This window comes from Ostrinia nubilalis, chromosome Z, assembly GCF_963855985.1.
Source record: "Ostrinia nubilalis chromosome Z, ilOstNubi1.1, whole genome shotgun sequence".
NCBI lineage: Eukaryota > Metazoa > Arthropoda > Insecta > Lepidoptera > Crambidae > Ostrinia > Ostrinia nubilalis.
In genome coordinates, this window is record NC_087119.1 from 22111274 (window position 1) to 22130097 (window position 18824).

General features: G+C 36.6%; 1 protein-coding gene and 1 long non-coding RNA gene across 2 annotated transcripts in view; both read right to left on the reverse strand.

Moving 5' to 3' along the window:
- The window catches only part of LOC135086551 (CUB and sushi domain-containing protein 3), a 152683-nt gene that overhangs the window by 89123 nt on the left and 44736 nt on the right, over positions 1–18824 (reverse strand). The gene's annotated exons all lie outside the window — the stretch shown is intronic.
- On the reverse strand, positions 662–3330 carry LOC135086748 (uncharacterized). The gene is made up of 4 exons (XR_010260589.1): positions 3097–3330; positions 2335–2549; positions 1930–2157; positions 662–1170 (listed from the first exon to the last, which is right to left on the reverse strand). It is a non-coding gene; the product is annotated as an uncharacterized LOC135086748 (long non-coding RNA).

The window sequence follows — 18824 nt, forward strand, 5'->3', positions numbered from 1 at the left end:
GAATTATATTATTATGTATAATAAATAATGCGAATTCCCGTTCCCGTGGGAATTAGTTTACTAAAGTACCTACGTGCGAAATTTAAAGCGTCTAACTTAAGCGGTTTAGATTTTTCATACAAAAGGATTTTCCCGCTAATTCCTGTTCCCGTGAGAATTCCTAAGTATACTATAACCTGCCCAGGAGTATGAAGAATAATTGTACCAAGTTTCGTTAAAATCCGTCGAGTAGTTTTTGTTTCTATAAGGAACATACAGACGGACAGACAGACAGACAAAAATTTTACTGATTGCATTTTTGGCATCAGTATCACCCCCTGATAGTTATTTTGAAAATTATATTTCATGTACAGAATTGACCTCTCTACAGATTTATTATAAGTAGGTATAGATATGTAGGAGAGACGTCTTAATTACACTTTAAATCGTAGATCGATAAAGAACCCCTTTGTCAAACCGTATGAATAGCAGCAAATAGAACTTTGCGTATTGGAAAAATAGGAATGCCTACGGAAAAGCCAAACATTTTTTAAAAAGAAGTTAATATATTTTACTTACATTTAAATCCAAAAATATCTTTATTCCGACCCAAGGGTACTATTACTTATTCTGTGCCAAGGGTAAGTAGGCAGTTATGTAGGTATAAATGAAAATACGTATGTAGGTACTTATTATTTATTAATGGTCATGTTCTACATTTTCTATTAAATATGGGCCCAATACATCAATGATGTCGCCATCACAACAAAGTACCATAAATGGTTTAACGAGATTCCGATATTTGTATAGGGAATAAGTTTTTTTTTTGGTATGCATAATTGCTACTTTTTTGCACATAAATGTATGTATGTACCATCCATGATGACAATAGCCTTTCTTTGTGGTAAATCGTTTCCTGGCTTCCCGAAAAGAGACTGGAACATAAAGGTTTCTTTGGGCTACTTCCTCTCTACTAATATGTTGTAACCCTAAATGTGCTGGTACGAAATGTTCCTCCATCATACTGCGTGCTTTCATTACATATTTTGTAAGAGTACTCCTTGAAATGCCAAGTAATGTAGCTATTCTGTCATCTGAATCACCGGTCCTCAGCTTCATTAAATAAGCACCAACTGTAGTAATTCGTGCTCTCTGATAGTATCTATGGCAAAGAAGATCTGAAGGACGAATCTGAAAATAAAATAAAACATCAGATTCACAGTTCAACAATAAGAAGAGCAATATTTATATAGGATTAACGACTTTTGTGTGTAACGGAATAGTAAGATGAGTGATGAAAGATAATTTATGATTTGAACGCTGAATGATGAGGAATGATTGGTCTATGGAGGAAACGAAAGGGATGAATGAGGAACGAGGATTGAGAGTGAGAATAGTGGTAGTTTAAAAGAGTAGTCTGTTGTTATGCAGGAAGTATAAATAAAACTTTACTGAGTTTATTTGGCTCAGGGAATTTTTAACTGGCTTTATAATAGTAAAAATTATGTTTAATATTATGTAAGTAATAATATTGCAATATTTTAATAATATAAGTCTATTTGTATTATACAGGGTGGAAACGATAAGTGATCTATAACACTTTTAATATTGTGTGGCTGGCATACATTTAGTATGGAGGCTGAAAACATTGAATTTTCGGATAGATCCAGTTAATTCTGTAACTATTTACTGATACCGTTAGAAAGAGCTCGTGAAGCACTTTCAGGATGAGTAACCAGTTTTTCGATATCTTGTGTAGTTTAGAAATAATCGAGTGAGATCACTTATCGTTTCCACCCTGTATAACCTGTATGGATGAGAGTAGTGGCAGATTGAAAGCAATGGAAGGAGTTGAAGGATGGGAAGGCTGATTCGGAAAAAACCTTTTTTATTATTATAATAAACCGGCATAATTATTTTTATGTATTATAAAACTGGCAGGGCTCTTACCTCTCTGGGTTGAATCCAATTTCGAACAATGTTTAATATATCTTGATTATTCTCTGTATCCAAACAATGACTTCAAGTTCGCAATAATGAACAACCACATCCAACACAAACTTGTTGGTGACCTACCGGGGCACCGGTTGGCATATCTGGAGAGTCTTGTGAAGTAGGTGTGGTATCTCTTTGCAATAATGAGTGACAAGCCCCACAGATGTAGTCATTTGCAGTAACCTGTTTAAAAATAATAATAATTAGAAATAAGTTTAAAAAAATTATCAGTTTTTTAATGTCCCGCACTTAAATTATTTTATTTTAGTATTAATTTACAGAAACCAATAACTTTACAAGAATTAGACTGATTGTATAGCCAATAACATTTTATTAAATAAGGACTTTAGCGTGCATTACCTCTAATGGAGTTAGTCGTTCCACAATTATGTTCCTGATGTTAATATGATGTTGAGTGTTAGTTCTCAGGGACATGAGCTGATGTGAACGTGTTCTAGGCTCTAGTGTTCTACTGCAAAGCACACATTTTCTGCTAAGATTTGAAGTAGATGCATTTGTGTTGTATCTTGGGCTTGGGTCCATTATGTTGTGCATATAAGATCATGAGCTGTAACCTGTAAAAATAAATAGATTCATTGCATGCCATGCCACACATACTCCTGTGCGTTGAATAAATTGAGCCGCAAACCATAAAAAAAATGATAATTCAATATTATGTGCTGTTAGTAGAATTTTGGGTCAGAGGGTAGGGTTAAACAGCTTTAGTAAATAAGCATTGTTGTTATAATAATTAATTATGACGTGTTACAAACTTAGTTACAAAAAATAATAATCTAGTAGTCTTAGTTCCAAAAAACAAAACAAAACAAGCTTTCATTGAGAGCAGGGAGATAGTGTCAAAGTAAATAATTCCTTAGATTTACACCAAAACCAGCTGGATTGTCAACATAATTGTTGTTTCGCTCATGCCTCCATTGCGCTGTACCATCGACTAGTTTCTTACAATCGAATCGGGCCTGGCTGTCCACACTGTCCAGGGTTGAACCACAGATAATAGCGGAACATTCATTTCAAGACAACCCGCCATGAGAATGGCAATTCAGAAGTTTGGCAAGGCTAGTACTTATTCATAAGATTGCAGAGCAAAATGTAGGTACTTACCGATCGAGGTGCTGCCCATTGTTGTGTATAATTAAGTTGCTCATTTTCTAACACCATAGAACCACCAGCCGAGCCTTGGCCGAGCCACACAAAAACAGTAAATCCCAGGCTGAGTATGTCGTTATTGCAATCAATCAGAGTCCGTTTGAATAGCCAAGTTTGTAGTTAATAAAGTTCCGAAAATAAAAGCTAAAACACAAACGAATCACAAAGAAGGATCAAGCAAGACAGCAACACAGCAAGAGTGAGTGAGAGAGAAAAGGTGAATGGTGATGCGAGTGAATGACAATTTGACTAACAAATAGGGATGTCCATTTAGAATAGACATAATCGATTAAATTGATCGTTTTTGAAAAATTTTATTTTTAAACATTGTGTTGCTATAAATATTTATTTTATTTATATAATAGGACAACCAACAAGACATACTCTGGAAGACAATCAATATTTACAACGTATTTAACTTAATCTAAGTGCTGCCTTAATTATAGGTTGCCACGGCATGCAATAGTGGACTTATACATAAACAGTGTCTACACTTAAAGAAAAGAGTAAATATGTAAATGTAGGTAAATAAATGTGATTAAATATACATAAAATGCAATAATCCACTGAAGCGCTGCGGGCGCGGCGGATCTGCGCCCGTCTAAGGCCTCAGCCTCAAACTTAGCGGGCAGCGGGGCGGCGGCGGCGGCGGCGCGGGAGCGGCTGGATCTTATGCGTAAAATCAAATAGACCGGTTCTCGAAAACAGCGGCGCGGCAGCGGCGCCGGAGCGGGCAACGAGCGGGCAGCGGCGAGGGAGCGGGCAACGAGCGGGCAGCGCACTCCTTCTTTTGCCCACAAGCGTAAGGAATAAATTTGAATCGAAATAAAATTGTCGCCGTTGTTCAGACATTTCGTTCGCGAATAAAAACAAATATCTCGACAACACAACCCCGAACACAACACTTCGCCGCTAAAGCGCCGCGCGAGCTGCCCGCTGGTTTCGAGAACGGGTCTGCGCTGCCCGCCCCGCTCCCGCGCCGCCGCCGCCGCCGCCCCGCTGCCCGCTAAGTTCGAGGCTGAGGCCTAAAGGTCTAATGATTAGACTCTAGTCTAATCGATCATACCATTATTTACTTAAATCGAATTAAAAAAGCGCATCTCTGTCTCTGCTCTGTCAATATGTCGGTGACTTTGATTTCGTTTAAATACTTTTAAAATATTTTTTCGAACTGCAACTTGTCCGATAGGTTTGGACACTTGCAAGTAAATAAATAAAATATACATAAAATTATGGTACATACTAAGTCTTTGAAAATCTTAGGGCGATTTTTATCAATGTCCTTTGTCTGCTCGATTGCATTGATGGTAAGAAGGAGCAATGGTATTATCTATAATATCATTGGTAAGGAGGGACTGTTCTAAATACATATTATGATAGTTGAGATGGTTGAGAATATTTCCGGGTCGATCGCTTCCACCTTCGGCCTAGATAGTACCTACCTACCTACTTATACGCCAAACTATCTTATGATTGTTATGCATTTTAAGTAGGGTTATAATACCTATACCTAATTATGATTGTTATGCATTGTAAGTAGGGTTATAAATAATTATAATTTACATAAGCAGCAGGTCGGTTATTTTTATTTAGGCAAATGTAATATTTTAAAAGACAATACGTACGATCAGATATTAAGATCAAAGATAAAGATTTCTGCTGTGAAAAAAAATATAAAACAGCTAACTTCTATATCAAGTTCCAACGTCGCTATACGTACCTACCTACTTAATGCTACTGGATTATACGTTCATAGCTCAGAAGTTTAGTCCTTTTTCAGCAGTGTTTAGTAAGAATATTATTACAAATGGGCTTTTAGGCAATGATATATAATATCATTGCTTTTAGGGATTTTGTTCACATGGAATAAACGACAAAGTTCTTAGTTACTTATCCAATAGGTAGTAGTAACATATATGTAGAAAACAGGAACTTAGATGCCAACGAAAGAAAATAGGCTATCAAATGTTGTTTTGGGGACTTACCTTTATAAAAATATCACATTTAAAAATTCATACCATTTGTTGTTATTTAAAAAACAATGTCAATTTTGACGATTAACTGAAAGTCTATTATCTATGAATATAGTAGCGATATATGGTATCCAGCGGCAATGGCAGTGCAAAATTTTGACAATGACTGTAGTTATCATACTTCGAGTTTGTCCATGGAGACGGCAAAAGTCCTTTAGTTGGCCATAAAGTAAACTTAACGGAAAATGTTACTTAATTGATACCGAGGCGCAACCTGGAAGCATTGCTAAGTGTGCTCCTCGTTACTGGTTCATCGTTCGTCATCGTCATTGTTCGTAAAAACCGGGTCGCGGCAGGCAAATAATAAAATTAGTCTTATGTCTTCTCCCTTATAAACTTCGATGGATAAATAGCTAAACCTCCTTGCGCGTAACTGACGTTTGTTGGAAAACCGATTTTTTCAGGCCATCGGATTTTAATTTCAAAAGTCATTGACCAATCCCAGTTCATATAATAACTATTATGACGTTTTCTATTGGCCAAAAGATTTAACTCTCTAAAAATCCGCGTGCAACCATATCCTGCTTAAATATTGTGCACTTTATTCAGCACAGATTAAACAAGCTAAATGACAAATAGAATAGATTGAAATGACAGATTGCACTTGAATTACCCTACAGTTTCAATTTCAAGTGCAGTTAACATAAAAGTAGGGAGGGTCGCGGGAAGTGCTTGGATGCGAGCGGCGCAGGACCGGTCTTTGTGGAAATCCTTGGGGGAGGCCTTTGTCCAGCAGTGGACGTCTTTCGGCTGAAACGAACGAACGAATATAAACGTAATAACTCTCTAAAGACACTACTACCGTACAGACATTTCCGCTCAGATTAGAAGTGGATCCTTATATTTGAAGTCTTCACAAGTATTTTCTTTTGAATGATTGCTAATATTTCCCATGGAACTGATTTAGCATTTGCTGATAGTTTTATTTTTGGATTTGCAGTAGTGGAAACAAAAGGTAACCTTTCTCGTAGACGTCTGTTTCGTTCAAATTTAAGGACCAATAATTATTTTGTTTTTTGTACTAACTATTTGGTGATTTGTAAAGTTCCTTGGAGATGTAGTAGTGGAAACAAGACGTAAACTTTTTATTAACTGACGTTTCTTTTATTTAGTGAAATCTATTAATTTCACAGATTTAAAGACGAGAAACTGTGTGATAAATAGGATTGTTTTGTCTTCTGTATTGTTTGGTGATGTAAGGTTCCCTAAAATTAATGATAATTTTGGACTATCAATTTGAGCAAAAGTTTACTTTCTACCATAAAGAATGTGAGTTAAAAACTCGTGTTTAACTCAAAGTTAACTGGTATTATTATCTGCACGCGACAGTGTTTGCGGAGTGATAAATAGGATTGTTTTGTCTTCTGTATTGTTTGGTGATGTAAGGTTCCCTAAAATTAATGATAATTTTGGACTATCAATTTGAGCAAAAGTTTACTTTCTACCATAAAGAATGTGAGTTAAAAACTCGTGTTTAACTCAAAGTTAACTGGTATTATTATCTGCACGCGACAGTGTTTGCGGAGTACCTGTTACTGCAAACTTTCGCCTTCCGTGACCCGATGACCTTGCTATTGGATTGTAACTTTCGAGTACAAACCGTTGGCTATACATACAATGTCTGGTGTATCAATGACTTCTTTAGTTATAAAAGCTATTTTTTAATAGGGAGGATTGATTTTCTTTTATTATGTTGACGTTGGGTTAAAAGCAGTTTTTTGGATTCTGGTACAGTTTCGTCTGAATTAAAACCCAATAGTCTAAGACACAATTATTCAGTTACCATTTTAGAGATTTCAGATTACTTTTTGTATCTAGATGACTTTATTAGCTTTCCATGCCACTACAAGCAGCATCAGGCAGATTAAGTCTCTAACTAATTTCCTCCCCATTTCTCTTACTTTGCTTCATCCGGGAATCAATCCCATGACCACTGGTCAACTATCACCCACAACCACTAGCCCACGGCACCATTCCATGTACCTTTACCGGTCGCTGGCCGCGTGGCCGAGATTCCTCTAACGGACCGATTGTTCTAAACACAAAAACCTATACGCGGAGACGTGCGTGCCCTACATAAGGTACGCAGCGCTGGCGCAAGACAAAAACAACAGCATGTCCGAAATCTCAAAGGTAAGGTAAATAAACATGCACTAGTTAACGGAGTTTGTTTTTGAAATAAAGGGCCCTTAGTGGCTTGGAGTAGCAGTTTGGTAATTGTATTGTGTCTTAGTTATTTCATAGGTATAGAATTACAAGAATAAGTTTTATCAGATCAGCTTAATTACCACAATATTTACACATTAATAATGAGTCTCATCTAATATACCTGGACCTGATAAAATTTTGAATTGAACTGCTGCATGCAGGGTTCGCAGGGCTACTTAAAGCATTATCGGGATCCTGCCAGATAAATGGAACCAAAAAGACTGAAGTTTGGGACAAAAGTAATCAAGACAATGTTTTATGTTTTCTAAAAGTCTTCTTTTTCTACAACGACTTTTGTTTGAGTGGGGTTTGAATGGGGTCAGTCAGATTGTTGATATTTTGAACGTGGCCTGCGATTAGAAACCGTCCGAAACTGACCGCCGTAAATTGAAACTGAACCGCTGTGACATTTGCGCGCTTTGCGGTTGTCATGTACCGGCCGTGTTATAACCACAAGCCAAATGGTAAATCTGAAATCATCGGTAAACCGTCACCGCCTATGCCCGGTCCCAAGCGGTCAAGAATGTAGGCACATCAATGTAAACATTCTGGCATCTAATACAGTTGTAATAGGGTCAGCTTTGCTACAAAAATGCATAGTCTGATGTGCTGTGTGTAGAAATCGTGGATAGTATTCATTTGAGCCAAACGATGAGCACATAATACGTTGCGGCCCCGGTGCGTCCCTGGAGCGGTGTCGCTGCGTCGTCTTAGAGAGATGCCACACGGGCGTTGTCTGTGCGGTGAATTAGCTGTGCGTCAACGGACGCTCCGTCGTTCTACATATAAAACTGAACGATATGCCACACGATGCGTTGAAAAGTTGAAATGACGGATGGCGACGCCACGCACGCGCAACGCACAAGGAGACGAGGCAGACGAGGTGGGGAAGGGAGATGCGTTGAAACGACGGAGCGGCAATGCAGTATTTAATTATTATTATTCAATTCAATTATTTTATTCAACTCCATTGTCGTTTAAAGACTGAGACATCCTACAACAATGCTGCGACGTCGGAGATAGCTGCGTTGACGCAGCGCCGACGTAGCGCTCGTGTGGCACCTCTCTTACATAGAAATATCTGTGGCAGGCACACGAGCGTCGGGTAAGGCGAGATCTTAGCACTGCGGCGCCGCAACGCATCGTGTACTTTGACTCTAAGTAGAGTCTTTCAAATGCTACAGAGGTGTAGAGACGTGGCCTCGCGGACTGCACACTTTGTTAGCAAGGACGATTGACAAAAACAAGAACGCCTTTAACAATGGAAGTTGAAGTTGTACACGTGTGCTAACGCGTTTGGTAACCCTACTAATATTACAAATGCGAAAGTTTGGATGTCTGGATGGATGTTTGTTACTCTTTCACACAAAAACTACTGGACGGATTTTAATGAAACTTTACAGTATTATTGATTATAACCCAGAATAACATATAGGCTATAATTTATGACGATCTGTGACAAACTAAATTTCACGCGGGTGAAGCCGCGGGCAAAAGCTACTAATTAATACACGACAGACTGAATGAGAGATCATCATCAGCTGGCTCTAAAATATTGACAAGTTTAACTTATTTCATATTTGGACAGTCATAGTAGATGCCAATACTCGCGCAAAAATTCGTGGTTTCCTTCAAGTTCTATCTAGGATTGAGGAGTCAATTCAAGAATTAAGTAGGTTCTAAATCATTCAATGGTAACTGAAATGTAGATTACTTAACCTGGCATAAAGTCGAACTAACTTCGGGCTATCGAACGGATAAAAAATATCTGAATGTCTCAAATTGAATACCTAGAAATTAAATCACGCCGCCATTGGCTAAACATGATATTAGGCAAATTAATGCAAACGATTACTTCCGAGTATGATGTAGGTATGTACAGCGGATAGCTTTCGATGAGTCCATTAATGCGAGTGTATTCATAATCAAATCACTCTTTTACTCCGAAATCATATTATTAATCTGCAAAATAATAAACGAAGCCACAATTTCAGTAGCCCGCTTATTATAATCGAAGCAGAAATTAATTATGTATTTTGTTATTAGTAGGCGAGTATTTTAATATTTTCGTATTAGACTAAGAGCTAGTGAACGCCAGACCTACGTCATTTTATAAAAGCTGAAAGTTTGTCAGCGTATGCTCCCAATATTGGTGAATCATGAAGTTTGGGTCATCGTGGCTTTGGGAGCTACCCTAAAAAAACTGTCTGGCAAGGAGTTTGAACTGTCAAAACTATCTGGCTGATGTGGAAACAACTTCTAATAATTTCCCAAATATTACACATTTGCGTATTTCTTAACTCGAGACTTAACTAAAAAACGCGCACTGAGCTCGCTAGTAGTAAATAAGTTCTAAAAAATCGACAATGTCAAGACATTTCTCCTTTTTTTCAACTCTCCTCGGTCTCCCCTATGATGTTTACGTAGTTATTTCTAAATATTACGTTAGTAGACTTGTTTATAGAAAACTTCATAATATTACTCGAGTATTTCACAGAATAAACAGTTTCAATCAATGTTCTGAAATATATTGTGGTAACAACGGACAACTACGGAACCCTACATTGCGCGCGGCACGGCACGCACTTGGCTATTTTTTTTTCTATAAATCTCGTTGCATAATCTGACACAAATGAACCAATCACAAAGATCTATTCAACGCTGTGCATTACATTTGCTGCTTCACTTAGCAAGCATCGTTTGTGAATACGGGCGTCAATATCCAAACTAGGAGTAAAAACCCAGATTATCTTGAGTCACCACATAATTTTTCACTTGATTTCGATTTGGTTTATAACTTGTCCGCTAAAGGACTCGAACCCGCGAACCTAGCGACACGCTCCACCGGTTCAACCTCGAAGATAACTGGGCCGTAATGGTAACTAGTGAATGTTATTCGATATTCACGTACTTGAAATTAGAATGTCGTAAAAGTTATATTTATTAGACCTTTTAAACTATTAGTTAAAACACTCATCCACAAGTATAAGAAAGGACGCGTCAATCCTCATTGTATGGGATGGACATGGTTGAGTCACCCACCCATGGCTAAAGACTGGCGTTCTGCTTATTAACAACTATTGAAAATGGCAAAAATTAACACCATGACATCACGGCCACGCTATCAATGTCAGGATGACGATAGACACAAATGTATTGTAAAATTTCTAGACAAAGTAATATTTTGAAGTTCCGATGTTATTCCTACTTTTAAATCCAAAAGTTAAACAGAACTTGTAGCGATCGAAGAACCTTTTTCGAAGTGACGAGAAGGATCAGCTGCCAGACTTAATCAGTCAGTACTTGCTCCAAACGAAAAATTATCTTGTTTTATGTAGAATGAGATAGATTACATAGTAGAAGCTCTTAATGTGAAGGAGGCCTATCATAAACGTACAAACACTAACGGTTTTACAGGTATTGGTGTTATAGTAGTGCTAACAAGAACTATCTAGGGCCTAACCAATTTAAATTCACCCTGTATAGCCATGACCGTAAGGCCCAGAACACACGGTGAAACGCAACTGCAATGAAACTGCAACCAGTGGCGGCGTAGCATGGGTTGGCACCCGGTGCGATCACCGTTTCGTTGCAGTTGTGATTCACCGTGTGTTCTGGGCCTAAGTGAACAGCATTAAAACACAAGTATTGTCACAACATGGTAATTTCGACTTGTCGAGTCATTGACTTGTGCTGAATAAATAACGAGTCAATGTATGCGGTCGAATGTCTTTTTTTAAATCTCGTAACTGGCCGATCGCTTAGTACGCGCTATGCATTTGGTTCAGAGTAGGTTATGTCACATGAGTATGTTTGTTAAATGAAAAGGGGGTTACGAAGACATTTCGAATCAAGGACGATAAAGTAATAGATAACTTTCCTGTCCAGACAAAAAGTCTTGGAATATAAATATATAATTATTTGAATTCACGAAATATCTAAGAGATACAAAATTCTGTTCATCGTTTATATTTGATTTTGGTATTCGGCCTTTCGCAATAAACAATTAAATTGCATCCAAAAAGTATTTTTTTATTATTAATTATGTTCAGGTATGTATCTATTTATCACTTGTGGGTATCAAAAAACTTCATTTCAAATGACATCAAGATGCGCTGGATGACGTCCACGGCAAAAAACCGTGGTCGCACGGCAAACGACTCACATCTCCCAGCAAAATATCGTAACACGAGAAGCAGCAGCACAAACCTAGCTCGTGTCTTCAGCATCCTACGGCCAACTTCATGGAACTACGAGGAATCGAAACCACCCGCCCATTTATGCTGAAATTCACCGGACCGGGTGGGATATATGCTCGAGGCTATCCTGAAAGAAGATGAATAGGATTCAAAGTTTGAAATCAACAGTAAAATTTTTCTTACCTTTTTGTACCTACTCGTAATTTTGTGGATTTTGAGACATATTATGTAGGTAAGATAAATTTTAATATAACCTAGATTTTGCTAGAAGTTATGTAAGTCCACTCGTGTAAACAAATATCACGGCATGAAAAATTACCGGGCTTTCCATCAAACACGAAAATGGCATTTAGTTTTTCTGTTTAAAAAACTTTGTGCCCTTGTTCATTAAAATCACCTGAAAAATACATTTCCAAGCATGTTAAAATATTTACCAGTTGAAAAATTGAAATATCCCAAAAATCGGATGTCCAATGCACTGAAAAATTAAATCTAGTTTCAGCATGTCTGGTTGTTTTTCCACGTATTTAAACCTTAAAATCCAAAGAACGCAAAAAACATTATGCTGAATCTGAAATCCTGTTATTTTCGGTAAAATACTGGGTAAAAAGCTTTTTAGGCGTGTTGGGTTCACAAAATAGTAAGTGCTTCAAAGATTAAAAGGCATTACATAATGAAATAAAATGTCATGGAAAGATCATTATTAGAACTCTATTTTTACAAACTAAACTAACGCCCGTATTCACTAACAATAAGTACTTACTTGCTTAAGTGAAGCAGCAAATCGAACGAATTTGTTCGTGTAACACCCTGTGTGTAAATCCTTTACCACTTTTTGTCCAATGTGATGTGAATATCGAACGTAGAGATCAAACATAATATTATTTTAGTAATAGCTAGACATTTCATTGTAGTATTAAGTTAGTAGGATGCTAAAGCATGGGCTAAAATTACCTTATTCAATGTTATGGTACTAAATACATATCAGCTTTCAAATGAACAATGAAAGCTTGGTGTCTTCATAACGGAAAAAATAATAAACATCCTACTATCCTACTAATATTATAAATGCGAAAGTTTGTGTGGATGTCTGGATGTTTGTTACTCTTTCACGCAAAAACTACTGTACGGATTTTCATGAAACTTTACAGTATTATTGTTTATAACCCAGAATAACATATAGGTTATAATTTATGACGATCTGTGACAAACTAAATTTCACGCGGGTGAAGCCGCGGGCAAAAGCTTGTGTACCTTCTTGTGACCTCTAAGTCTAAAGGACTCACGTCCGTATTCACAAACGATGCTTGCTTGTGAAGCAGCAAATCGAACGCACAACGTTGAATAGAGCTCTGTGATTGGTTCATGTGTCACCCTGCGAGTCCACGCGCACTGTGAGACCTCATAGAAATGTTTGTGAATACGGGCGACAAACTCTTGCCCTTGGCCTTGTTGTATAGAAACGAAAATATGTCCGTCCATTATCATGGTATTGATATCAACACCGTGATCAACCCATTAGTTAGATAATCACCTATTATTCTGGCTTAAGGGATATATTATCTTATTAATTATTATCAAGGTAAGCGCGATATAAGCTCCCTGTATGATTCATGTCTATAATTAGAAAAAACAATACAACAGTTTTAATAGTGCCGTAATTGAGTCCATCATTTTGCATACACTGTACCACAATCATGTGATAATAATATTCAACAATAAAATAATATCCATCCTATTAAGCTATCAGTGGTTAAGTGTGGGAAAAATGTACAATGGGTTGCGCCATAGGCTCTACTGGGCGCCCTTGAGGCAGTTTGTCCTATACTTAGGATCGCCCCCCGTTGATTATTAATGCTGGATTTCTATGTTCAATCCTAATCCAAATTCGTCCATCAACTGTCAAACTTCAATATGTTTTTGGTCAAAATATCTACGGCTATAAGACTAATTAAACAATATTAAAGTGTAAACGCATTGAAAATTGTGAATATTTGAGCGAAAACTGTTTAAAATTTGACCGTCGAAAGATTTGGACAAGGATTGATTATGGGAAACGGGCGTAAGGCCTATTAGCCTAGGTCTTCGCTAACAAGTAACAACTACTCGTACATACTACCCTTCCTAGCTACACCTGTCCAAATTAACTAGTTCTCGGATTGATTAAGATATTTTTGTAGACATTGTGACGTCATCCATTAAACGACATAAAACGAATTTTCACCCAATAACAGCCAGACAACTTTTAAACATGACTCCCCAACTGCATCAAAAACATTCGTTTTAAAAAATGACTTGTCAAACACTCCATAGTTTATCTATTTTATTACTTTCAGTTTATTCATCTTATCTTCATGGACATGTGTTGGTACTCAACATGTAGTAAAACAAGCCAGACTCCTGTCTGTTGGTGAGTTAAAGAACGTACTTTTGAAGGGGACCCAAAAAACAGAAACACGACAGATAGGTAAAACAAAATAACCAAAAACAAAAATGAAACGTAAATATTACAGCCAACGGCTTTGAACTATTTTAATTTACTGGTATATTTGAGGAGGATTTTTGCTGTTCAAAGCTACGAACTTTTACTTCAACATCAAAAACGAAAAAACTTGAAGAACTTGTGGTAACGTAGGTAATTGCAGGGAAAAGTTACAAACTTGCATACTTTTATAAACAGTAATACTTACACTGTACTGTACATAAAATTGCTGGTATAAACACTACTACAAGAAACTGTTTGAGCTGAGCTGAATGCATTACCTGTAACAAAACAATAAATAAATATTAATAATTTGAAAGGAACTGGATTTTTTTGACGCGACTTAAGTGACATGCAACACAGATACACGAAATATGAGTAAAAATATCATGTAACGCTCAACCGCATCTATTTTATAAGTAAATAGTTGCTTAAAACTAGAAATAACTAAGGCTGAGTTTCACCGTTATAGTTACGGTCAAAGTTAGGTGGTGCAACTCAGCCTTAAAAATCCAATAGACAAACAAAAAATAACTGTCATCACTTAATACACCATAAAATTAAGGGTAAGGGCACACTGCCAGAGATTGACCTAAATAAGACCACACATAAGTTACGACCCATGGTCCTTCCTGCCATAAAGAGCGAGTGGTCAGAAGATAAATCAATCGGCAACATGTGTTGCGCAGGCGCGGGCGCACAGGGTGCCTTAAAAGGGATGGGATTAAACAATTTATTTAGAATTTCACGCATTTTTTTTAACAATTTCTTAAGAAACTCACTCAAATTCGTTTCGTTTGTTTTATTTTATTTATAATTTTTTGTAATAGTGTCAAATAACTTGAAACATAAATTTTATGTAGGTTTCTAAATTGAAAAGAAAAACAAAACAATAATAATTATACAAATTACTGTCTTCTGGCCGATTCAAAAAGCCTGAAGTGATGATGTCTTTAATGAAAGAAGAGAAATAGCTAAAGTTATCACAAAGAACGTATAGGTGCCAATTAAAATTAATATTACCAGAAAAAAAGACGTGAATTTGTCCTTAAAATAAATAAGCGGCACTAGTCTCAAATCAGAAAATTAATTGCTGCCATTAAAAAGTTCAAACAGACCTCTTTTCTCATACACATTATAGCGTGTTTAAATGGCATTTGGTGACAAATGGTGCTATTTCAGCAAATAGATTGCGTCATCATAACAGTTAAAATTGCGAGTGACCCACAATTTGCGTCCTTGTTAGTTCGAGACTTGAATTAAGACCATCTTGTGCGGCCTGGCTGGCCTAGTTTGACATGTTTGTCTCAGTAAGGGCCCATAGATATAGCAATTGCGCCATAGAGACGCGGTGTGTCTAACTCTGAGTAACAAACGTCTGTTGATACAAATCTATTCATAAATACAAATATGAATCCCTACTTCACTGGGCGTTCCCTGTATTATCAATGATGAATTGGACATGTGAGTACATCTAATATCAGATAGGCATACTCATTTTGCATGTTTGATGAATTTTAATTTAGCAGAAATAATAGAGAAGAATCGGGCAAAAACAATTTTCACGAGAACGAAATCGCGGGCACAACTATGTAGTATAATAAAATAATAACTTATGATCAAATAAGTCATTTTCGTACCAAACGTGCACGTTCACACGTTTAATACGACTGTCTTGGAAATGCAATTTAGTTATTAGTGAGTAAATTAAAACGATTATAGATTCTCCTTTGTTGTACAAACGTTGCAGTCTATTAAAATAATTACAGCTGTATTGATTTGTTAGTCTGAAAATATCTTCAAATAACACTTTTCATCCCTTAACATAACAATTAGGCTAAGGTAAAGTAAGATGGTGCAATCTATAGAGATTGCACCATCTTACTTTACCTTTGACAAACGTCAAAAATCTGTTAAACTCCATATAAAAACACCGTTAAAGTTACGGTTAGAGTTAGGTGGTGCAACTCAGCCTTAGTAGGTATACCTATACGGATGGTTTATTAGTTTACATTTAAAAAGTGATCAGTTAAAGATCACATTCCAATATAAGGATGGTCTTCTTCTCCAGCTTAGTAAGTGACACTGAAACGTGTCTATGGGCGACGGTAATCACTAACCATCAGGTGATCCGTCTGCAAGAAGCCAGAAAGTAATACCTAAAACAAGAGATCTAACGTATTTTCGGTCTGTAAGTTCTGTAACGTTCAAGTTTACCTCTACTATAACTAGATTAAAATCTCAAGTTTCCACGAATGTAAAATCTTTATGCAAGAAAACGAAAATTATGCAAAATAGACGAGAAATCCAAAGAAGACTAATTCTAGGAAATTTCTGGAAAACTAATCACAGGGAGTACACTAGATTATAGGTCGTGGACAACTTTTGAGGAACTATGAGAACTTCGTTTGCACCTACCTAACCTTAGGCTGAGTTGTACCACCTAAGTTTGAACGTTAACTTTGACGTCTGTCGTTTTTTGTATGGAGTTTGACAGATTTTTGACGTTTGTCAAAGTTGAAGTAAGATGGTGCTTATTATGCATTAAGGAAGTATTTAAACGTCATTCATGGATTCCTATCGAAACGTATCGTTTTAGCATTAATTTGCAAGAGTACAAATCTTATGGTATTCATTTTACTTTTAATAAGCATGGTGCCCATAATAATTTTAAGAAAGTTCTTAATCCTATTCCCCTTACTTGTGATCTAAACTAAAATATTTTTATACTTATCTCTTTCCGTAGTTGGATTTAGAAAACGGAGCAAATGTGTTCAATTAGAGTTCAAAAATCGGATCCCAAGGCGTTCAGTCCGGAATAAAATTACTTAATAACCTTGCAGGGAAAGGTCTGCACCATTTTTAGACTTAAGCAGATCTCAGAAATCTAATTTTCAGAAAATATCTTTTGCTGTGCATTTTTGTACTGAAGGAAATAGGATTCTTTTTGATGTGAACTAGTGAGTTATGAGTAATACATATTTCATGTACAGTCAGTATCATGTAGGTCGTGACACCCAAAGTAGCCAAAAAGTTCGCACCGCGTCTTTGTTACGATAGAAAAATGTGTTTTCAACTTTTTGGCTACTTTGTATGTCATGAACAATTTGACGCCGACTGTCCTTAGTTATTGTGGTTATAATCACAAACTGCGTATTACAAAATCATATCACAAACTAGTTTAAATACAGAGCAATTTAGCACGCGCTAAACTAAATGCATTTAAAGTCATTTCAGAGTGCAAGCATACTCGTAAGTTTGAGCGGAAGTGGGCTATTTCCCACCACATAGGAAGGAGCGCTCTTGAACTCACCTCTAGGGCATTTCAATGCAAGCAACTTACAACGTCGTAATAGGATAAGGTTGTATTACATCAATCAATTTTGTTGGCATTGGCTGTTTGAGTAAATGTTGTTTAAGTGGGGTTGGTTTTTTGACGGTTCATTTTAAAAAATGAAATGTAGGTATTTCATGAATTTGCCAATTTATTTCTTATATTGAACTCTAATAAGGTTCTGGAAGAAATGATAGAAATAATTGTTTGCTCGTGCTAGAACCGAACCGTTGTTCACGTTCGTTCGCCGGCATTCACCGTGCCTCGCTCGTCTCACATTCCCTTTTTTAATTTCTATGTTCTATGGCTATGTTCGTGAGACATTTAGTTATTAAAAATTCAGAAGAATATGAAAAAGCCTTCATATACGACCAGGTAAAGTTAAATTTACCTATCATTCCACGCTACAGATGCAGAAATTTGCAATCTTACAAATATTATTGGTGCTACCTTGAACCGGAACTAAGCACGCCATCCGGAGAAATGACACATTTTATTCCGTGCCTATTTTCTTTCCTGTTCATCCGTTTTTATTTATTCCCTTATTTTTGAGATGTTTTGTTTGAACTGTTTCATTGAGTAGTACTCGTAGTTATTGAAGCAATTGCGTTGGTTTAAACTATTCAAGCGAAAGTAAATATTACTTACATTTTCCAATCTTTCATCATTGCCATCTTTTATACTATAAAAAAACTATACGCTGAAATAAAATATAGATCCATCAATTTCACGCTGGATTATATTAATGTAGTCTTCTTTTATAATAATACTTGCAATTAATTTGTGTTTTGTGTATACAACATGTTTGTGTAGAGTTGTAGACAAACAACTCGAAATCTCATCAAAATGTCTCCTGTAACATTGTAGCTTACTTGAAAAAATTAAAAATACACACTGGCCGAAATCACAGCGTTTGAATTAAAAATAGATCGAAAACCTATAGACATAATGTCTATTTTAACATAGCATAGTAAGAAAGAGGATGCACACTGGCCGAAAATCAAACATGTGGTACCCAAAAGCTTAGAATTTTAGAAACAAAAGATTCACGGCTTCTTAGAAAGGACCGGACGTCAAACGGGTCGGTCACGCGTTGTGATCGCAAGTATGGTCACACATGTCAGCTGGGTGGGACTCTATTATTTTAACAGCGATTGATAAATTAACTGTGGCTGCCGACAGTTCTGTGCGAAAACAGACTCTAATAGCTGGGACCTGTTGAGTTGCGGGAGTTTAAGATGAAATTGAGTATGTTTTGGAACGATACTGAAACCCGATTCAAATTCTAGCTTAAATTTGAAATTCTATTGGTTGACCAGTCTTGAGTGTATACTCTAAATTATATTTTTAGTTTATTGTTTTATTTCTATTTTAATGTCAAGTTGTAGTTACATTAGAGGAGTGTCATTTGGGCCCTAATCACTTAA